We start from the raw sequence: 24,533 nt of genomic DNA on the forward strand, positions 1-24,533 counted from the left end.
ATGTCTGAACTGGGGTGGCTTGGTGAGCAAAATAACAATGGATTAAACTCAGATCTGTCACTGGGGTGAATGTTTTGCCATTGAGCAACATTCCATCCATCATATTGTGTGTTTTGCTGTTCACCCTATGTGGGAAGGATATGCCCAGACGTGGGTCCCTTGCTCACTAAGCCACTGGAGTCAAGCTATCCTGGATGAAAACGGCTGATAGCCAGAAACCCATCCTAAGATGCTTGATTCTGGTCCAGGGAAGACATGGCTTGGCAGTTCGGGCTGGACTGTTCCCATGAGGCACAGGACCAAGACTGATTTGCATATAGCCATGTCTGAACTAGGGTGGCTTGGTGAGCAAAATAACGATGGTTTAAACCCAGATCTGTGACTGGTGTTGAATGTTTTGCTATTGTGCAACATTCCGTCCATCATTTCGTGTGTTTTGCTGTTCACCCTATATGGGAAGGGTATGCCCAGACGTGGGTCCCTTGCTCACTAAGCCACTGGAGTCAAGCTATTCTGGCTGAAGACAGCTGATAGCCAGAAACCGGTCCTAGCATGCTTGATTCTGGTCTAGGGAAGACATGGCTTGGCAGTTCGGGCTCGACTGTTCCCATGAGGAACAAGGCCAAGACTGATTTGCATATGGCCATGTCTGAACTGAGGTGGCTTGGTGAGCAAAATAATGATGGATTAAACCCAGATCTATGACTGGGGGTGAATGTTTTGCCATTGTGCAACATTCCGTCCATCATCTTGTGTGTTTTATTGTTTATATCGTCATCAGCTTTTAATCTGTCAGACATTTTTTCATTAAGTATTCTTCATTGTAAACATTTGCTGTATAGTGGCATCTTGCTCGAAGGGCATTTTGCTCCATGTATTTAGTTTTTCAACAAGTTGAGGTCTCTTCCCTGCAGAGCGTTCCCTCCTGGTATGTCATTTGTACCGAGTTGTGCTCTTAGCAACATTCTCAAGTGTCATATCCTATGTGTCATCAGTAGTATAGAGAGAGGCATTAAATAGAGAAAAGATAGGGGTGGTGTCAGCCAGGGTCTTGGGGTAGGTGGATCATTTCATCTTGCTAAACAATCCACTCACTTCAAAAGAAATTAAACTAAATAACATAGATTTGCTAGTCCAATCCATCTTCACAACACAAACAGAGGGAGTGGTACCGCCACCACTGGCACCGGTGGTCTAATTCTCAACCATGCAGGGCATAATAGTTGGTGGGGGCTTAGTACCACAATACAAGTGCACATTCCTTGAGAAAGCACCAGTATCCTCAGATCAAACAAGTACCATCAATCCTAACTTTACGACTTTCGGTATTCACAAAAGGCATTTAGGAATAGTAAAGTTAGGAATCCCAACTTTACTACTCCTAAATGCCTTTTGTGAATACTGAAAGTCGTAGAGTTAGGATTTTTCTCAGTTTAGGAGTAGTAAAGTTAGGAATCCTAACTTTACTACTCCTAAATACCTTTTGCGAATATCGAAAGTCGTAAAGTTAGGATTTTGTCTCAGATTATGTTTGTGAATGGGGCCCAAGGATAGCACGTCCCGACCAGTGAAGTTCCATCAGAGCATGTAAGAATGTAGGCGAACTATTAGTTTGTATAACTTGCTGAATGTGCCACTGATATGTTTCACAGTTGAAGCATAAAACACATTTTATTCCCTTTAACGGCAGTGTATTGGGTGTATGATATCAAAAGCAGGTTTTCCTGAATGAGTCATCTCAGCCATTTAAACCTTGTATTCAGTACCCAGAGCTTCTATTATAGTCAAGTGAGACAAGAGCATTGACATGTATATACATCATTGGAAAAGACATGGATGTCCAATGTCTCCTTTTTGTTTGCCTTTTCATCAAATCCGTCAGAGCATCATTGTGGCTACATGAATTGATACCCAAGAATAAATTGGGAGGTACAAGTCATATAGTGAACGTATATGCAGAGATGATCTCTTGGTATTGACTACTAGTCCATTAGTTAGCAAGGGTAGGATCACTACCTTTAGCTGCTTCTCAGTATATATGATTAAAATCCAATAAGCACTGGACAGGCAATAGTTTCTCGTTCTTCACCTCTTGGCTGTGATAGAGCGCAAATTGATCTGTCGCTGCAGGAGTGCATTATTATCATGAGTATTTGGCGCCCACATATAATCTTTTATTGTGTTAACATTTGTGTCATTAGGTTGTGTATTGTAATATCGTGCAAGGTGTAGTGATAGGCATATTTTTGTATAACGTGGAGAAATCAGCATTGCTATTACGTATGATTAGATGAAAGCCATAATGTGTAGGATTGAACATGTGACTAACAAACACTATAATTCGTATGTTTACATAACGCATTGACCTGAATGTTTTCAGTAATAATGATCATGTATATGTGTGCCTCATGAAATTACATGCTATTTCTTATGTTGGCTGAATTCTGATGGCCTAAAGTGAATTTCTCCCTGCTGCTCTCAAGTCAGGGTTGCTCATAGAAGTCACGTGTTTGCAGAACCTGTTCTTCCTCTTGTTTTCCATTGCAGGTGGAAAAATGCATCTTTTTTAGTTAGAATAATGTCTTTTTTTAGGAGTTAGGTTTAGGGAGGAGAAGATACATTGAACGGTGATGCTGATAATGTAGGAGAGAGCCTGAGAATCAAGGATTGGGCTGAGGCCTGAGAGCATCACTGCCGCATGGAAAGTTATCTACGAGGAGGTGCCTGGTGTGGATGGGGTGAGGTTACACAGACTTATGGGAAGTCTGGTACCATCCTTTGTGTTGGAGCTAGGGACAAAGTCCGGGGACTTCTGCCTTGCCTTGAGAAGAAAAAGCATCTTAGAATAAGCTCTCTAGCTTCATGCTACCTGACCCATTCAAAATCAATGGTGTTCTTAGGAAGCCTTCACTTGCTGACACCTTTTCAGAACTTCCCTATGAAATGCTACATATCGATGGCACATTAGCTACAGTGTATGGACAGACTAATGTTTTTGCCTATGAACCACCGAAGAAGGGGACTCTTGACATCGGATGACCATAGCCTGTATCCTGATTCTAGAATTGGTTATTTTGTATGTGCCGCACTGTCAGGTTTGTCTTCCAATTAGTTCCAATGTATTTCTACACCCTCGTTTTGCGGTGTTTGTGTGCCCAGCTGTTCCTGGCTTTGTAATAAACTTACTAACGTTTGGATTGGAGTCTGTGATCCTTCAGAGTCATGGTTCATTGGAACTGTAATGTATAATTGTCTAACGATAATTTTCCTCTCCTCCACACTTTCAAGCAGACAAAAAGAGACATTGGCCAGGGGTGTCAGAGTAAGTCTAGACTGTGGAACCCGGCTTCTTCACTGTGCTAATGCTTTTTACCAATCCAATGCAGCATCAGCAAAAAAAACAGAAACAAAAACCGTGTGATGACACAGTGGCGCACATGCTCATGTATGTGTCATGATGTTGCTGGAAAGTATGTTGTTTAGTATGCGGGTACAAGCGAGATGGTTTGGGACCATGCCTCACCATGAATGCGTGTGCATACAAAATGATGTGGCCACCATTTTATTCATTCTTCCATTTACAGTTTCAAGGTGGCAAATGTCAATTGGAGCAGCAAAAAAAAAAATCTTTTTTCACTTGTGCAAATTACTTTTCTTCAAAATGGAGCGTTCCAGCAGTAAATTAGAGCTGTTGGGTCACTAAAAACAATTTAACAAAAACAAATTGCTTCGTTGGGAGAGGAACAGAGGAGTTGGTGGGAGGGACAGGTGTGAGGAAAGTCGGGGCAGATAAGAGCAAAGTAAAGTGGGTTTTGGAGCCATTCAGGAGCTTGAAGTGGGAGGGTAACAAAAAAGATGGAGGGAGCAATCATATGGATGATTTGTGTTTTTTTGGCATTTTTGTATTGTTTTCACTTTGGGGTCTTTCAGCTTTTGAATTAAGAACGTTTGCTGTTTCTACATAAATTAATTTACGTATACTTTTACAAAAATTATATATTTTGATACAACAAAAATAATAACATTAACTTTATAAATATTGTTCTGTGGGACAATGATACTGTTTTCTTATTTAGGATCTATGACCTATTGACTAATTAATGGTTAGGGAGAGGTTTTTGTGCTTGTTTCTGATTTGTGAGTTTAGGCATAAGGAAATAATACGGAGCCCATGGAGATGGGGGTAGGTATTTCAGGCAGGTAGCAGTAGTAGTAGTAGAACAAAAGTGCAAAGGCATGAAAATATTACATGCAGTAAGAAAGCTGAATAATTTAGGTCGGGTCTTAGGGCACATCCTCATTGCAAAACTAGACTAAACAAACTTTCATTTGTACTTCTCAATTTACCACAATAAATGGAAGCTCTGTAAAAAATGCAAGCAATTCAGACACTTCATGTGGGATCGCTGAGTAACAGGGCATTTAAAATAATAATCTAAAATCACTGTTCTGTGTTTTTACAACTGTAAATCCCATATATCAAAATTAAAATATAATGTCAGCTAAGGAGGAAAAATGTGTGAAGGAATTTAGAAAGCATCCAATAAATTTTGTCAACACTCAAGTTCATTTTTACCTTTCATTTTTTAATTTATGAAACCCAGTTGGAAGCTAGTCAGTTGTCACAAAAAGCACTTTGCAAACCTAGATTTCTATGGGCCCTATGTAACAATGCTAGTATGGGTTAACATTCTGTTGTTGACTAAAATACTCGGATTGGCTACAGATGTGGAAAAAAACATGGGGTCACTTGGAAACTGTAAACATGCTGAATATTTTAAGCTTTGCACATATATTCAGTTGCCAAATGGCTATTGACAAATGGGGTGAGGCATTAAGGATAATTAAGACACTCTCCTTTTACACCTACTCTCACCCAGAACATGAATGTTAATAGATACTCATTGACCAATATAAACGCGAACAGGCTTTCTGTTTTATTTCCTCATATTCACAGACATTTTTTTACCTTGTGCTTTAATCCTCAGGACATACTAAGTGCGTCATGCTGTCAGAGCCTGGCGTGCCCCATGACATCAATTCAAGATTAATGGCTACCTACAGTATTTGAGGACTGTCAATATTTCACTAATGCGTGCACTCTCGGTGTATTAATTGTCACACTATATCGGGGTTCATGAAGCCACGATGCCCTTCAGTTCGGGGTAATGTCCTCATTTATGATCATTCTCTTTCATGCATACATTTATTATATGCCCACAACTGGAACCGTAATGATGGGACACTAAATCCATATAATTATGAATTCCAGGGAGACATGAGATCGTGCAATTCTGGGCTAGTCTTAATGTATGTTTGTTTGTCTAACTTGCATATATGTATTGTTTGTCAACGACGGGAACCATGGCGATGGCACTGCAACTTCCCATAATTATGACCTAACCCATTATAAGGGAAACGAGAGCATTTCAGTTTTCATTTGTATTTATCATTGTGTGGCTACAGGGAAGTGCCTCCCTTTTCCATGTCGATGAAGTATAACTGACCCCAAAATAGGATAAGTCAGCATACAAAAAATAACACTTGTATACACCATCCAAGGTTGCACTTGTGTGCTCATCATTTTAAACGTTTTAATTCGTTGTTGTACATGCATGTGTGTGTATTTGCTGTGTTGACTCAGGAGTGTGGTGCATGCCTTTCTACTATGAACCATAGAGTAGTTTCTATAGTGAAAGCATTCAATATAATACCAGATTCTCTTTCTATGTAACAGGTGGACACAGAGTGGCACAATTACCAGCCATAATAGCCTTCCTCCTCAACATGTGAGTTGCATGGTAGTAATGACACACAGTAGTGATCCTATAACCCTGTAGAACACCTTAGGCAGGTTGATGGCAAAACATGTAAACATTATTTCCTGTGGTCATCACATTGTTGATGATGCACTATGATCACTCGATCAGAATGTATCTTGTTTACTAATACTACTTGACCTGTCAGCTGCATTTGACACAGTCAAACATGAGACTCTGATGAACTTCTTGGAGTACAGGAGAGGTCTCTCCGGTACCGTGTTAAAATGTTTCTCCTCATTACTACACAACGAATAAGCCTTTTTTTCCCCGCAGCCTTTCACCCCGCAAGTTGTTACAATGCGGTTGTTACCACGACCGCATTGTAACAACACATATCATTAACCTGCAAGTTGTAACAACGACTTGCAAAGTGGGGCGCTGGACTTTGGAATAGTATAATTTACTATTCCAACTCCAGTCTGTGCGGACACTAGGGAAGATGTTGGATTTTAAATCCAACACCTTCTCCTCCCTCCGCAAGTCGTTGTTACGACTTGCAGGGTAATGCTATGCGTGTTACAACACGACCGCGTTGTATCAACATGTGGGGTGACGGTTTCGTGGTGAAGGTTATTCACCCTACATAACAGATCTTAATGTGTTTTTATCAACCATGCTCTATCCAATCAGTCACCAGTCATGCTTGGTGTTCCACAAGACTTAACTCTCTCTCCCAAACTGCTTAACATGTACATGGAGCACCTGTCTGAAATCCTCAAACTCTCTAAAATCTCACTGTACATGAAAATTGCCTCACCCGAACACATCAGCATCCTTAATAACACTCTGACAAAAACAGAATATTGTCCGACTCTTAACCACCTCAAACTTAACACACTAAAAACCAAATTGCTATTAATGTCACCAACCAATATCACTCCAAACATCAGAAAATGACTTTCACATCTTACAGCCCTGAACTGTACCCCACACATCAGTGACTCGGCACAATCCATAGGAATAATCTTGGACAATAACCTCTCCATGCAGAACCACATCAAGCAATCATCATTTGTAGAGCACAACAATGTGAAGAAGCAACCCCGCCATTGTGAGTGCCGTTCCCCCACGTTATTGGATCATTAGAAAGGACCGGCAAAATGGCTGAGGGGGCGGGGTGGCTATAATTTTTAGAAATACCTTTTCGTGCTCCTTATTAGCTACTGAGGAAGTAGAGGGGGCCGAAGCTCATTTGTTTCTTCTGGTAGTGTCCCCACGCCAATGTGTTGTGGGTATGCTTGTCTATAGGCCCCCTCGGCCCAGTAGGGAAATTTGTTGAGTCGATTAGTCACGCTATTTCCCCCATTGCAACCAAATACAAGCACTGTTTGGTATTAGGTGACCTTAACATCCACATGGATAAAGTGGACAAACAGGAGCCCATGACGTTACTGGAAGCCTTAGATATTTTTAAATTGGCCCCTTACATCCACCTCCCCACCCGTGAGAAGGGTCGTATCTTAGATCAGATCTTCTCTAATGTGAGGTTAGAAACGGATGCCCCTATTCCATTAGTGTGGACTGACCATTTTTTGTTAGGCTTTAGAATCAATAAGGCCACAGTTCACATGCATTTACATTACAAGCCCCGCTCTAACAGTTTTAGATCTTTTAACGGGATCAACCCAGAGGTGATGAATGCCGCCCTGAGGCAGCACCCCATCCCTTACAGATCTAATCTAGAGGCGGACGTGCTCAGCCTCGAGAACTGGTTGGACCAACGTGCCTTGGAGTTGGCTCCCCGCACAATGCGTACAGCCAAGTCTGGCCGCGCCTCTGCCCCCTGGTTTACAGAAGCTCTTAGAAAGGGCAAAAGTGTCTGTAAACGCTTGGAGAGAGTGTGGAGGATTGATTTTAATCCTCGGGATAAATCCAGCTATAAACTGGCCCTGAAAGCCCACTACAATAAAATTCATGAGGCTAAGAAACAGTTTTCTACTTCTAAAATGGAGTTAGCAGGGAACAAGAGTAAGAAAATATTTACAATTGTGAAAGATTTCACCTCCCCCAGTATGGTGGAAAGGCTGTCACACCCACGAATGAGTGGACCAATCATCTGGCGGAGTACTTTCACTAGAAAATCAGAATCATACAGAACTCCTTTGAGACCATATCACGGGTAAACGAAGCAATCATAATCCCAGCAGCCAAGGCTAATTGGGAGGTAGGCGCTGGTCTTACCCAGTTTCCCCCGGTCTCCTTGGAGGAGACACTGGTGATAATGAAAGCACTTAAGACTGGCTCCCCTACAGATCCCTGCCCATCTAAAGTCCTTTCTTCTTGTAGCTGAGATTATTAATCCAGCAGTGAATCAGATTCTGAACTCTTCTCTGCAAATAGGGCAGGTCCCACAGGGATGGAAAGATGCTAAAATCCTCCCTCTATTTAAGAAGCCTGCCGCAGATCCTGTAGAGGTTTCAAACTATAGACCAATTTCTTTATTGCCCTTCTTTTCCAAAGTTTTGGAAAAGTGCATAAACTCAATTTTCACGGAATATGTGGAAGGCAATCATGTATTACGCCCTAGCCAATCGGGCTTCAGAGCTAACTTTAGCATCGAATCTGCCCTTCTGGAAGTTTTGGAAACCATTAACGAGACTCTGGACAAAGGGGAAAAAGCAGTGTTGATACTGCTGGACTGTTCCACTGCCATTGCCATTGACACTGTGCCCCATGATCGGCTCTTACAGAGACTTATCGAGTGCAGCGTAGGGGGCACAGTGTTCAAGTGGTTTTTATCCTTTCTGAGTGACCCTCAAAAAACAATTTGGTCCCCTCCATTTGCAGTTCCCATTCCCGCTATGAAGGTGGGTGTTCCACAAGTATCTATCTTAAGTCTGTCACTCTTTAATGTGTATATGGCTCCCCTCACGTTGGTAGCCGAGAGACAGGGTGCAAAAATAGTATCATATGCAGATGATATTCAACTGTTGTTGACCTGCAAGAAGGGCACTGATTTCAGAGGTGGGTAAATCAATACATGTCTGATGTAGATTTTTTCTTGGCTGAATTACAACCAACTAAAATGTAATCCAGAAAAATCTGAGATAATTTTTTTCGGCCCCCCTCCGTGTGAAGCATGGCATCAGTGGCGGCAGTGTGACAGGACTCCCCCGCCCGCTCCAGTGAGCGTTGTTAAGAACTTGGGGGTCAAGTTGGATGCCCAACTATCAATGAAGGCCCAGGTACAAACAGTGGCTGGCAGATGCTTTGGCCTCTTAAAATGTTAAAATACTTTCTTCCCCTGCTGCCGGATGCTCACAAGAAAATGGCAGTTCAGGCCCTCATTCTATCATGGCTGGACTATGTCAACATCATGTACCTTGGCCTTCCGGAGTACTTGTTGAGCCATTTGCAGTTAGGTCAGAATGCGGCGGCTAGAGCTATTCTGATGGTAGGGCCCAGAGCACCTATGTCCACACATTTGAAGTCTCTGCACTGGTTGCCAATTCGTTAAAGGATTCAATTTAAAGCTTTGGTTATGGCTTTCAAGGCCTTCCATGATATTGGTACCTTCTATATAAGCAATAGGATCCAGCATTATGTGCCACAAAGATCCCTCAGATCTTCACAACAGCTTCTCATGACGATTCCTAAGTTTTCCCGCTCACGATTAAGCAGACGCTCTTTTCAAGTGCTGGCCGCCCGTTTATGAAATTGGCAGCCTCTGCCGCTCAAGCAGGTCCAGGATTTTCTCTCTTTTCGGAAACAGTTGAAGACCTGGTTGTTTAAGCAATAACAGCTAATGATGCTCTCCGAAACATAGTTGGTTTTTTAGCAGTTCTTTCTCTGTCTTGTTGGTTCTTAGGGCCGGGACACCCCGTGAAGTAGCAGTGCGCTTTATAAATATCCTTTTACATTACATTACATTACAATGTCACCCCTGGGGGTATCTGGGCATTGGGGTGCAAGGTCTCAGTCAAAAAGCCAGGTCTTGAGGAAAAGGCAGGAAAAGGGAATCAGCGCCTCCACCAGAGGTGCTAATGATCAACTGCACACATTAAGGAAACTAAAACCTTTCCTTCCCACTGCAGATTTCAAGACAGTGATTCAAGCACTTATAATCTCTAGATTAGACTACAGTAGTGCTACCCTCATGGGCAAACTGAAAATAACCCTAGCACCTTGAACGCTGTGGCTCGACTCATCACAGGTTTGAAAAAAAGTGATCATATCACCCCTAACCTTGAATCACTGAACTGGCTACCTTATGAACTGGATCTTAGGATCCATTTCAAAATTCAAATGTATCGTAGGATTCATCTCAAATTTGCTTGCGTGACCCATAAAGCTCTTTACCACAGTACTCCTTCGACCTGGGCCAGAAACTGACCCTATCTGGCGGCAATAGATCTTATCGAAGCACAAGCTCCCTTCTGCCGACACCTCACAGATTAAACAAAAGGAAAACCTACAAGTGAACCATCTCCGGAAATGTTGAATAAATTGAAGCCACTCCCTCCTGAGACCAGGTTCAACCCATCAACATCCTTTCTAAAAATAGAAGCTTTTACTATCAAACAGATTCCTTCTCCATTGATGCTGTACTTCTCCCATCGTTACTGCTGAGAGTCTATTTGCTCTTGCTTCTGCTTTGCTGTTACTTTCCATGTTTGACATTCTATCTATTATGTCTATGACAATACCAACTGGGATCTTCGTTGATCTTTTTGTTTCATAAACACCTGTAAAACCTGTCATCTTTAGCGTGATTTTCCCTGTCATTTTGACCTCCTGTTTTTGACTGTGTGCTGCATTTAATTTTGTGCTGGTTTTAGGACTCTGGGCACTTTACCACTGCTGACCAGACTTCAAGGCCTTTCTCTCCAATAGGATAACATGGGGATTGCCTTGAAATATCTTTTAGGTGTAATTTCCCATTGGGAGCAGATGGAGATTTGGAGTTTGAGGTCTCTGAACTCAGAATTTAAAAATGCAACGTTTGTTGAAGTTGTTTTTTAAATTGCGTGGTTGAAAAGGCTACTTATAGAAAGTGGGCATTGTCTTGCTTAACCATTCTGGGCTTCTGCCTGTCTGTACAATGCACCTCTGGGTTGGGATGCCAGTTGGGCTCTTGTACATTCACTCTAGACTGTCACATGAAGGGAGTTGAGGTGTGCCTTAGATATCCTGATGAGCCATTACAAGGCTAATGGGTCTCCCTGATCTAGGGTGGTGGGAGGAGTTGTCACTTACACCTGAATAGGGCTGTGCCCTCCCTCACACAAAGCTGTCTCCATCTCCCTGTAGTGTGTTTGGAGCCAGATTAGGGAAAGGCAGGGTTGTGTGTACTACAAAACCTTCATTTGAAGTTTTTTTACTTCAAATACAGGAAGAGGTAGGAGTATTAAACCTCTGACACTGTCAAATCAGAACACTTCTGGACTGCGCACATTCTGCCATGAAGAAGAGCTGAATGTTGTAGGAGGGACTGCCACTCTGCCTATTGCTTTGTTGTGCTGGCCTGCTGCTTCCTGCCTGTGACCTGGGAATGAAAGGATTGGACTTTGCTTTCTGTATGTTGCTTCCAAGGTTCTCCGAGGCCTTGTGTGTGCTTGCCTCCTGTTAAGAAGTCTCAGGGCCATCAAAGACTTCACCTACCAGGGCCTGGGCTCCTTTGCTGAGAGTCCTAACTTGCCAAGTGGTGCCAAATCCAGTCCCTGGGACCTTGGAAATGGGATCTGGTGAACTGAAGGAGAAAATCCATGCATCGACTCCCAGGGTCAGTTTTTATCTATGCATCGCTACAAACTTTGGCGCGTCGTTGCTGCAGCACTGGAGAGTGGGTCCCGATCGGCGCATTGTCCATGTCTTTTACAGCAGGCCCCAGCTTTCTGGTGCAGCACTTCAGAAGAACCGCCGGAGCATACGATTTGAGTCAGTGAAGTCCGTGACGCACCGCTTCAACTCTGATGCAGCGCCTGCTTCATTGCTGTGGAATTGACCCCGCGGATATGTATTTTCACGCATCGGCCTTGATTGCCGATTTATTCATCGAGATTGCCCAGCAGTAAGGAATGAAGGCTGCATATCAGGAGATCAATGCATCACCCCACCTTCCAGTATGGAACCGACGCATCACCTCCCCTGGCAGTAAGGAACTGCCGCATCAACTTCCCTGGGAGTAAGGATCCGGTGCATCGCTTTGCTTTTCCGGCATCTCACCTCCCCTGCGCCTGTTTTGTCTTTGAATTTTGATACATCCCAAGTACTTTGTGCTAAAAGTGACACATCCATAGAATTCAATGTACTGAACTGTGTTAACCTTTGAAAAGGGATATCATTACTTGTGGATTTGTGTTTTTTTGGTCTTGTTTCATTCAGATACTGGCTATGTTTCTAAACTGGTGTGAACGGGTGTGAATTGTAGTGTTTTTACTGTGTTACTGTGTGTGCATGTACAAATGCTTTACACAATACCTCTGAAATAATCCTGACTGCTTGTGCTAAGATATCAAGAGGGTGAGTAGAGGTTATCTTAGCTCTGTGACTCCCTTACCCTGACTAGAGTGAGGCTCCCTACTTGGACAGGGTGCAAACCACTGCCAACTAGAGACCCCATTTTTAACACCACCTATATGTAAACTGCTTGCATAATGTCCAGACACCCAAAGGATCTTGTTAACGTTAATACTTCTGAAAGACTAGGTGTCTTATTACAACTTTGGCGGTCCTATTACAACTTTGGCACTGTCACCACCACTGGACCAGCCGCTGGAGGAACACCAAAGACGTGGTGCGCACGCCCCGTGGATTAACAATTTTATACTGGTCGGGCGAGCCGGTGGGCGGTGCTGAAACAGTATCACGTATGAGAGTAACATATGGTATCCCAACCGGTATCATTCAAAGACAATTAGGTAAGATATGCATATAACATTATCAATTAGGAGATAAGGAGACTCATCTGGTTTCTCATGTAAGTGCTCATGGCAAGATTTTTAATACAGAATTTGTCCAAAAGGGAAAGGAAAAGCCGGTATATAAGAGGTTGTTACAGCACTGCAATATACAAATTACATGAATATTGGAAACTCAAATTGTACTTGGTGCTCAGTGTGAGTGAGTGAGAGACACTGTAGCGACACATGTGACAATAGTCAGCGAGGACGGCGTGTGATGACTGGTGATAAATATATACAGTGAATGAGAGACAGAGGGTGGTTCAATAAAAATATTAAGGATTCATTTTTGATGATTGGCTGTTGTTTTTCAAGAACCACTTTGTCTGTAGCGCCTCTGTTCGCGCTGAACGGTCGACGGCATTTCAATCCGCTTTAAATTGGGATCATCATCAGGACTTGGGTTGGTTGCAATGCATGGGCGGCGGCAGGATCGAGCCCGAGCTGAAGAGTTGCGTGGTGGGCAGTGTTCAAGACAACCAGGACAGGAGGGCATCCAGTCGCCGAGGATAAAGCTGGGGCCGGTCAGGCGGTCCGGTGGGGTCAGATAACGCCAGTCCGGATTCATTCCACCGCTATTTTTCACCACACAGAGAGATTCACTCTCCGGTTGCCGATCACCACGGGATCGGCGCCCACGTTCTGCCCTGACCGAATCTCCTGACCGGCCCCAGCTTTAACCTCGGCGACTGGAAGAATAAAATGTTGAAATCGATATATAGATGATATCTTGATGATTTGTCAGGGGCAAGAGGACACTTTGGCCACATTCCTTAAAAGGATCAATACCTGCAATTGGAACTTGAGATTCGCATGCCGCACAGACAGAAATACTATTACCTTCTCATACATCACAATCACTTAATAACTTTAACTAAATGTAATAGGTTTCACTCGAGGGCTCTAAAAGAGAATTTGCCTTACGGACAATTCCTCCATCTTAGAAGGAATTGCAGCCAATTGGAAGACTATCACGTCCAAGTTAAATACTTATCAAATAAACTGAGAGATCATAGTCACCCTGAGAAAATACTAAGGAGTTCTCAAAAAGGAGCACGCAACCAAAACAGAGACGCTCTGCTCGAAGAATCATCTATGACAGAGACTGCAATACCACTCACTTGTGTAACCACTTACAGCATGATCTCAAGGGAAGTAAAAAAAGTGATTAGTAACCATTGGCATATATTACAAACAGGTAAACTTGAATGTGAAAAGCCTCTCGTTTCTTTTAAAAAAGCAAAAAGCACAAAGCCTAATGTCGACCCACACCAAAAAGCCACAGAATCCTCTGTCCAATTCAATGTCGCGGTCCTCCGTCTCAATCCTCAGGATCGTGCTCATGCTCAAAGGGGGCCCACCTCTGAACTACCCCAAGTCTGGATTACCAATGAACAGACAGACTGTTGAGGTAATTGAGCAGGGGAAGGAAAGGGAAGAAACTGCAGAGAGGGAGATCTGTGAGGGAAACAAAAGAATAACGTGAGACCTCTTTTGTCTGCTCCCCCTCTCAAGCACTTTATCTCTACACCTCCTTCTCCTTTGATATATAACCCCTACCTGTAACAAAGAACAAAGGAAGCGATGACTTCAGAAGAGAGCAGAGGGTGACAACACACTTCAGAACATCCTCTACACAAAAGAATATAAAACAAGAGAGAAAGCACACAGTTTTAGAAAGATTTTGTGTTCCCTTCTAGCCCTCGCTATACTTCCTTCCCAGTAGATGATGAATCCACCTAGCAAGACCTTTTGTCCCATGTACTGTGATGCCAAGTCATGCTCCTGTAAAACGACCTCTCTCCTGAAGAGACTACGAAGAAAGAACAACCAAAATGACAAGTCAGAGGATTTTCTCTGAACTCTGTAATAATCACAGCTTGACTTCCTTTGTATTCATGAACAATGCGCAGGAAAGCGCAAACTCTTTACCAGACTTATGGTTCAAACGGAAATTCAAACAACATATGAACATTTTGTGTGCAATATGCTCCTGTAATGTCTCAGAGCTACCCAAATAGCTGTGAGTTTAAACAATGTTATGAATAATCCTGCGGTATTTTATTGATACCCTGGATCCTAGCGGGTGCTGTGCATTCCCTGCATGAAACCGATAAGCAACTCACAGTTTCGCCAACAGGGAAAAAGCAACCCAAGTGCCTCAACCGGCACCTATGCTCCCCTGCAAGAGACCACAATTCAAAGTCGGTATCTCTTCCAACAGGGAAGTGCATGGAGTTAACGGTGTACTTACTATTGGTCTGGAGCAAAACTGTCGGCTCGAAGATTGGTGCCCCAGCACCCTTACCGCAAATGTAATCCTTCGGTTCCTCGGAGAACTCCACATCTGTGTTCCCGGTTGAAATAATCGGCAGCGCATCCATGCATCCACCGATCTTTATTCTTTCCGGCGTCACGTCTGAACCACGTAATGCTTGATGTCGCAAGGGATGCCAGGAGATGTAGTTTTATCGCTGGTGTCTCTAGACGGGTCTGCGCGAAGAGTGCACAGTGTTTAATACGCATGCTGAGCCTGACTGCACATCCCCCTTCATAGAAAACACTAACTGCCCGAGGGCTTGTCAGGGTGTAAACGGTGAAATCTGGCCACCAGTCTAGGTGGATGCACTGCGTCATTTGGTTCCCAGGAGTTCTCATCAGGTCCATAACCCTTCGAGGACACCAAGGGCCACAACCTCCCATGCCTACTCTTGGCATCTACTATACCTTGGACCTCATATTCTTGTTCACCCTGAACCAAAATTGGATTGGGTTTCTTCTTCCCTGGGCCTTGTGATGGCTTCAAGAGGGATACGTGAAACACTGGATGTATTCCGAAATGGGTTGGCAGCTTCAGTTTCACTGCCATCGGTTTGACCAGTTTAACCACATGATATGGGCCAATGTATTTGGCGTTAAACACACTGTACCTCTTTAATCTTATGTTTAGTGTTGACAACCAAACCCAATCACCACTTTGGTATGAAGGACCTGGCCTCCGGTGTTTATCTGCCTCAGCTTTATATCCTTCTTTCGCCTTGAGCAAGTTGCATGCGTTGTCAACAGTGTTTTGCGCATCAGCTGTAGTCTTTTTCACAGGTCTGGGAGTTTGGTGTTCTTACTTGAAAAGATTAAGGGAGTGAACCGAGGCTGAAAGCCATAACTGCTGTAGAAAGGGGTTGGCGCTGTTGTATGCGATCTCTGCCACCCACAACCAATCCAATCCACCCAAGCGTCAGTGTTAGTATCGACATAGCACCTATGGAACTGTTTGAGGATTTGATTAAGCCTCTCGGTTTGACCATCGGTCTGCGGGTGGAAGCTTGTTGACAACGTAATCTGTAGCTCGGACCACCAAGTTCTCTAGTAACCAGCTGTAAATTGGGCCCCTCTATCTGACACAATGACTTTGGGAAGGCCAAGAAGCTGAACTACGTTGACTAGCAATAGTTTGCCCAACTGACTTGCTGAGGGTGTTTGTTTACATGCGATGAAATGGCGCATCTTTGTCAAATAGTCTATGACTACTATGATGGCTGTAATCCCTTGGTTCTTGGGTAGACCCACGATGAAGTCTACAGAGAATCTTTCCCACGGTGTTTCGGGTGTGGGCATGATTTGTAGGAGCCCTTGTGCTTGTTGATGCTCGGTTTTATTTTGTGCACGTCTTACATTCCTATACCCATGTCAAAACGTCCAGGCGAACTTATGGCCACCAAACTGATGTAACACCTTCTCCAGGGTTTTTGTGCCACCCAAATGTCCTGCACATGGGAGATCGTGACACCATGAGAACACAGCTCTGTGTAGAATGTTGGTGGGAACCAATACTTGTTGGCCCTTTACGGGGAGGCCTTGCCTAATCTGCTACTCTGGATGTCTCCTGATCCAGCTTCTCAAAGCGAAGGTTTGTATTCCTTTGCAAACATTTTGTAGGAAGTCAGTGGTTTGCATGGCACATACCACCTTACTAGGTTCGATGATGGATTCTTCTGGGGTGACGGAGCGAAGTGGAAAAAGTCACTAGGATCCCAAACTCTTTACCAGACTTCTAGTTCAATCGGAAATCCAAACAACATATATAAATTCTGTGTGCAATATGCTCCTGTAATGTCTCGGAGCTACCCAAATAGCTGTGAGTATAAACAATGTAATGAATAATGCAGCGGTGTTTTATTCATACCCTGGATCCTCGCGGGTGCTGTGCATTCCCTGCATGAAACCGATAAGCAACTCACGGTTTCGCCAACAGGGAAAGAGCAACTCAAGTGCCTCTACCGGCACCTAAGCTTCCCTACAAGAGACCACAATTCAAAATCTGTGTCTCGTCCAACAGGGGAGTGCATGGAGTTAACGGTGTACTTACTACCGATCTGGAGCAAAACTGACGGCTCGAAGATTGGTGCCCCAGCACCCTTACCGCCAACGGACTCCAGATCTGTTTTCCCGGTTGAAATAATCGGCAGCGCATCCAGGCGTTCACCGATCTTTGATATCGGTAGGAAGGGTTTTCGTACAAAGGGAACACTTGCGCTCTGCAGGATAAACGGTTGTCAAGTGGACGTGGAACTAGGTAATATGGTGCTAACAGGAAAGGGGTGACCCTACTAACCCCTTATCTAGTGTTTGGAACTCCAAACCCATATCATAATAGCCAAAGACCTGTGCACACATTAATCAAAAACAATGTATGTTCATATTATGTACAATTGAACAAAAAAGGTTGCCACGAGTTTTCTTGTTTCTTTTAATGCTTATTTGCATAAAGACCAGCCAGCCAACACGTGTTTTGTCAGAGCACAGTCAACTCTGACTCTTCAGGGCCCCGTCGTAATAGACGGAAAGACTAATCCCCTTGCCGATGATAATTCCAACCCGGTCAGGGTCTGGGATAACGAGAAATGGACCATACACAAGATAAAATGTAGGTTTCTCCACTGATGGAGATACTGATATTAGCTTAGTCTGTCTTTCAAAAAATGATAGGAAGATAAGTCAATAAGAATTCAAATGTGGAAAGTACTTTACTGCCTTATTCGCAAACTGAGGAAACAGTAATACGGGCCGATATGGGGTAAAGGAAGGACGGATAAGTCCATAAGGTGATGATCGTGTTACTAAGAAATGGTCATGTGACCTCCAAGATACAGGATAACAGTCAAGATTCGAGAGGAAAAGGAGACCGCATGTCTCGGCGGTGTTTCAAAATTGCCCGGAAGCTGGAATTGCCGATCTTTATTCCTTCCGGCATCACGTCTAAATCACGTAATGAGTAACGTCGCAAGGGATGCCGGGAGATGTAGTTTTATCGTGGGTGTCTCTAGACGGTCTGGGAGAAGAGGGCAGAGTGTTTAATCCGCATGCTGAGCCTGACATTCAGTTCTTAATGCATGGGGTTTACTATGCATGACAGGACACTCTACTTAAAGCAATGGCAGTGTGTGCCACCTCACAACTTCGACAAAGACTTTAAATCTGGAATCTGGCAAGAGCTGGCACCTCAAGAAGCATAGCAACTGCAATTCAACAAATGTCTATATCATTACCTGTCCATGTGATCTAAGATACATCAGCATGACCAGCAGAAAGGTGAAAACAAGAATTTGCGAACATCACAGTAATATAAGATGTAACAGGAATACTGCAAGGATGACCGACTACTACCTACAATCAGGACATACCACCAATCACTTACAATGCTTTGTCACTGAGCAAATTGAACAAAATTTACAAAACGTACATGTCGGACTTTTTAAAAAAGAACAGAGATGGATCTATCGCCTGTCCACACACAAAACAGGGATTAAACAACAGCATTCTGTGGAATGCACTGAATATTTGTTGCATGCCCTAATTCTACCCATACCAAGTTATTGGTTAAAATTGACAAAATCTGCCCATTTATAATTCATCCTATCTCTTAGCGCCAACAATGAGACCATACCCCGGATTTTTTGTCTAGGACATTTCTAACAATTACCCTAAGAATAAAATAAACCCCTTTTTTAAACCATCCTCCCTACATACTAGATGTTCACTATTATTTTTATGTTAATATCATCAACACACTGGGCAAATGACAGCGCTGACAGCGATCATGGCCTTGTACAATCAATTTTGTTACGGTCGATTTCACTTCCACTAAAACCTTGTTTTCTATAACTCTGTCAGTCAGCACCTGACGATCGAAATCTTTTTTTATATATATATTTATTAACTCACTTTAAGTGATCAAAATAACTGACACACAGTAAAACAACTAAGTGCATCGATTGAAATCACAGGCCCCGAAAAGATTAATGAAAACAAACCCGAGTCCGACCCTTGACGTAATCATGCTTACGCACGCGTGTGACGCAAGGCCCTGACCCCGGGTCGTAACAAGTATTTAGACATGAGAGGCAGTCATGGGCACATCTCTGGGATCCTATGTTAGGACTGTAATGGGCAGCGGTAGAAGTGGGCGGGATCGGAAGGGTACGGCGTGCCCCTACTTAAAAAAAAATATTTGAGTCCGTTCCCCTACTTCTGTCTTTCAAAAAAGCATCCCGGGACGGCAACTTTAAAATGATAACTTTTTCATTCAGCTTCATGGGGCAGTTCGCACTTCTCTTGAACTCCAGAGGCTGCAGCAGCCCCTCCCTGAGCACGCGCAGGCTGTGGGCAGGCCCATTGTCATTTCGATTGAGGCTGATTAGCCCTTTCGAATGACAATGCGCCCGCCCTCTGACTTTAGCATGTCATGTGCTAGTGAGATCCCTGTTAGTGATTACAGAGGAGGTTACCCCAAACAGAGTACTGTGGGGAACTTGCCTCCTTGTGTAATTTGTCAATGTTGTACACAGAGTGAACTGGGCAGGAGCAGTGACGGGACAGAAGAGGCGACAGGAAAGGAGAGGTGATGGGGCAGGAGAGGTGACCGGGCAGGAGAAGTAACGGGAAGGAGAAGTGACGGTACCGAAGAGGCGACAGGAAATGAGAGGTGATGGGGCAGGAGATGTGACCGGGCAGGAGAAGTAACGGGCAGGAGAAGTGGCGGGACAGAAGAGGCGACAGAAAAGGAGAGGTGATGGGGCAGGAGAGGTGATGGGGCTGGAGAGGTGAAGGGGCAGGAGAATTAACGGGCAGGAGAAGTGAAGGGGCAGGAGAAGTGATGGGGCAGGAGCAGTGACGGGACAGAAGCAGTGACGGGGCAGAAGAGGCGACAGGAAAGGAGAAGTGATGGGGCAGGAGAAGTGACGGGGCAAGAGAAGTGATGGGGCAGTGACGGGGCAGGAGCAGTGATGATACAGGAGCAGTGACGGGGCAGAGGAGGCAACAGGAAAGGAGAGGTGATGAGGCTGGAGAGGTGATGGGGCTGGAGAGGTGACGGGCAGGAGAAGTAACAGGCAGGAGAAGCGAAGGGACAGGAGAAGCGAAGGGACAGGAGAAGTGATGGGGCAGGAGCAGTGACGAGACAGGAGCAGTGATGGGGCAGAAGCGGCGACAGGAAAGGAGAAGTGATGGGGCAGGAGAAGTGACGGGGCAGGAGAAGTGATGGGGCAGTGACGGGGCAGGAGCAGTGACGGGACAGGAGCAGTGACGGGGCAGAGGAGGCGACAGGAAAGGAGAGTTGATGGTGCTGGAGAGGTGAACGGGCAAGAGAAGTAACAGGCAGGAGATGTGATGGGGCAGGAAAAGTGAGAGGGTCAGAGAGATGACGGAGCAGGAGAGATGACGGGGCAGGAGAGGTGACGGGGCAGGAGCAGTGAAGGGACAGGAGAGGCAACAGGAAAAGAGAGGTGATGGGGCAGGAGAGGTGACCAGGCAGGAGAAGTAACAGGCAGAAGAAGTGACGGGGCAGGAGCGGTGACGGGACAGGAGAGGCGACAGGAAAGGAGAGGTGACGGGGCAGGAGAAGTGATGGGGCAGGAGAAGTGACAGGGCAGGAGTGGCGACGGGCTAGGAGCGGTGATTAGACATGAGCAGGAGAGGTAACCGGGCAGGTGCAGTGAACTGATAGGGGCAGTGAACGGATAGGAGCAGTGAACGGGGTAGGAGAACTGATGGGACAGGAGAAGTGATGGGGCAGGAGGGATGATCGGGCAGGAGGGCTGACCAGACAGGTGTTAGAGGTTCATCTTCTAAGTCTGATAAACATTGACATTGAACTGGTTAATTGTGCGTATTCAATATTCATGGTATTGGTTTCAATTGGTATTTTTGAGGTAGCACTGTTTGTTGAAAAGGTGGGCGATCTTTGTATAATTTGACTGCTGCTTAGGAAACTTGCAAACGTGGACCTCGTGAATTAACTGTCCAAGAAAGCACGTGTTAGACGTTATGCAAATGACACGCCCATGCTTAGCCAGCTATAAAAAAAACACCCGCCTTCCAACGGTGCTTCGCTTTGTCGAAATCACCGCTGGGACCCCCGGAGATGTTTCCTTGACTTCGCCTGGAACTTACCTGCTTCTGAAGCCGTCCCCGAACCAGCACCTTTCCTGTCCCTCCCTTCTGGCTTCCTCAATCCCTGAAATCTTCCGGAGGTCTTCTCATCTTCCGGAGTCGGCGGCTCTCCCAAGGTCTTTTCTTTAAACCTGCTAATGAAAGGAAAAGACGACATCACTTCAGGATCTGCAACCGGTAGTGTACGCGAGTGCTAACAATTATCTAGAAGGACACCGTTAAGCGTCATTTAAGTACTGAAACATCATGGCATATTATTAAGTACCTTTTGAACATCGTGACACATTATTTGAACTTTCTGAAACATCATGGCATATTATTTGAATTCTTTGAACATTGTGGCATATCTGTGTGTAAATGTATCACGTATGGAAGAAAGCCACGAAATCTGAGTGAAAGAACCCTGTGATTCTTTAGACTATAGTTAAGACAGTGAGAAGAAGCTCAACAGAGCACATTTGACTGAATGTATAAATGAAGGTTTGATTTATGTATAATTGTGGATCAGGAATCATTACAATTCCACTTTTAATGTTGTGCACATGTAAGAAAAAGCCTTTTAAAGAGAAAATCAGTACGACTAGACTATTTTTTTGTGAATTCTGGGCTCATTAATAGTGTCACATTTGAAATTTTTCCTTGAATAATCTCTGATCACAACTCAATAGTAATAGAGGTAGTGATAGAGAGTAGCTCTGCTTCAACTTTAAGATCTTGGACATTTGATCGGAATTACTAGCAGATTCAGTATATATATAAATCATGAGGAAGTGGATTGAGGAGTTTTTTGCTTTTAATAGAAGAAGTGCATCTACTCAAAATATCTGGGATGCCTTTAAGGCAGGGATTCGCGGCGAGACACTCTCGTAAACAAAAAAGCATTAGGGAAAAAATAGATCAAAATTTTATTCTGGTACGAGAATGGGAGGAAAAATTAGCCACAGCCATCTCCACATCACAAGATATTGAGCAAATTAAAACTACACTGGATATACATAAGGCAAGGGTCTATGAAACATTCGCAATTAAACTGGCAGAACAGCTTGCGACATTTAGGTCGCAGATTTTTGAAATGGGAGAAAACTCAGGAAATATCCTGGCAAAAAGAACCAGAGAGAAATAAACTCTAAATACTATTAATGCGATACAGGACGAGGCAGGCCAGATTCATTACCATCCAGACCAAATACTTGCCGTATTTCGACAATTTTACTCCCAGCTGTATAAACAGGATAACATGGTATACTCTTCTGACATGATGTTAAATTTCGTTGCTGAAAATAATATTTCAAAGTTGACCGATTCTCAGTCATATTCTATAGAAGCTGACATCACATGGGAAGAAATTGAATTAGCTCTGCTTTCGCTGGCCACAGGGAAAGCCATGGGGCCTGATGGCATCCCTCTTGAGTTTTTTAGGACTTTTAGGAATGTTATGAAGGAAGATTTACTGATTACATTCCAGGAAGCTCAGAGAGAATTTCCACCAGGGTCGTGGAACCAATCTACATTAATGGCATTTCTTAAATAGGATAAGCCTCCCCTCAATCCGGCATCATATAGACCGATATCGCTGATAAACGCCGACAGCAAGGTCTTTTCGAAAATATTAGCTACTCGTATGTCATCAGTGTTTCACATTGGCAACATGGGTTTATCCCTAACAGGGACACAGCGGACCACGTTCGAAGAGTAATTAGTTTGATGGACTGGGCGCAGGACACCAATACACTCATAGGAATCACCCTGTTGGATGCCGAGAAGGCATTCGACAGGGTGGCATGGCCTTATCTGTGGGATGCCCTGGCTTTAAAAGGCTTCGGACCAAGAATGATTGTGGCGCTGAAAGCACTGTATCAGTCACCAACATCTTGTGTTAAATTTGGACCCTGTAACTCTAGCCCATTCCCTATTTTTTGAGGTACTCGACAAGGCTGCCCGGCATCTCCACTGCTTTTTTCTATTTATATCGATATCTTTCTTAATCGGCTAAATCGAGCTGAAGAAATAATGCCAGTGGAGGTTGCAGGCACTTCCTATAGGGCGTTGGCATATGCTGATGATGTGGTGGTGATCACCACAGATATTAGAAGGGCAATGCCAAAGATTGAAGAGATCGTGGCTCAGTTTGGTGCCTTTTCAGGAAATAAGTTAAATGCCTCTAAAACCCAAACTATATTTGTAGGCCAGAATCCACCGACAGATCTTAATATAGTAACCATGGCAACATATTTGGGAATTAAGTTATGTCATTTTATAGTTTTTTTTGATCATGCACGATAAACTGATCGCTCATTCATATGCTTTTTGAATTCTTAGTGCGACTCCCTGAAGAAGGGCTACTATGCCCAAAATGCATAGGAGGATTGGACAGCAATGATGTTTAAAGGAATGATTATTAGAATCACACGTTGTTAAATGTATTAAGAGAAGTTGAATTATGATGCACTCACTAATGAATTAAAACAATTGAACATTCAAATGAAAAGTTGAGTGGAATCCTTTTTTTCATGAAGAGGAGATTTCTGTGTGCCGTGGAGGGATGCCGCTAATGGTCCATTAGCAGCACATCGTATACCTAGGAATTAAGTTAACAACATCGATCTCTGATATTCCCAAACTTAATCTTATTCCTATTCTCAAAAAGGCAAACACTACTCTGGAGCGTATTGACCATCTACATTTGTCCCTACATGGCAGAAACAATGTATTAAAAATGTTAATACTTCCAAGATTCCTATATCTTTTTTGAACCATACCTCTCGAATTTCCAATAGAATTTTTTTTAAACAACTTGAGAGAATGGCCGTGAGATTTCTTTGGGGCTATAAGCGCCATTGTAGAGCTTTTAAAAAGTTAACTCTTCCAAAGGTTAGAGGGGGATGGAGCACTCCACACTTCCTGTTCTATTACCTAGCATCAATATTGCAGTTTATTAGTCCTTTAATTATTCTCACTAAAGCCCCAATTTATGAAGCACACTCTCCGTCTATCTATGAAATTCCTTTAGGGGCAGAGGCTCACGGCTGCTTGCTAAAAAATATAGAACCGAGCTATTATAGGAAAACTAAATTTAAGATTGTAACAGCAGCATATCGGGCATGGAAGATTATTAAGCAACATGTGGGGATTCCAAAAATTCTGAAGTACACTCAGTTGACATCCAAGCATATTCTTCCTGCTATCTTTAGGGATTATATTATGATAAAATGGTCTAAACTGTGGAAAAGTAAATTTTGCCATGTCGTATGTGCCTACGTGTTCCCCATGTTATGTTATATGTGCATGATCGATATGCATGTATTCCCCTCTGATCGATTAAAGACGCGATTACAGTTGTGTCCATCTCTAGTATGCCAGT

General features: G+C 43.7%; 1 long non-coding RNA gene across 1 annotated transcript in view; it reads right to left on the reverse strand.

Annotated features, from left to right (window-relative positions):
- Nucleotides 1-21,295, reverse strand: part of LOC144770196 (uncharacterized) — a 119,504-nt gene extending 98,209 nt beyond the window's left edge. Inside the window, exon 1 of the long non-coding RNA XR_013598825.1 lies at nucleotides 21,173-21,295. This is a non-coding gene — a long non-coding RNA (uncharacterized LOC144770196). The remainder of the gene's footprint in view (nucleotides 1-21,172) is intronic.
- Between the last annotated feature and the right edge of the window lie 3,238 nt (nucleotides 21,296-24,533).

Source organism: Lissotriton helveticus, chromosome 1_1 (genome assembly GCF_964261635.1).
Source record: "Lissotriton helveticus chromosome 1_1, aLisHel1.1, whole genome shotgun sequence".
NCBI classification, from domain to species: Eukaryota; Metazoa; Chordata; class Amphibia; order Caudata; family Salamandridae; genus Lissotriton; species Lissotriton helveticus.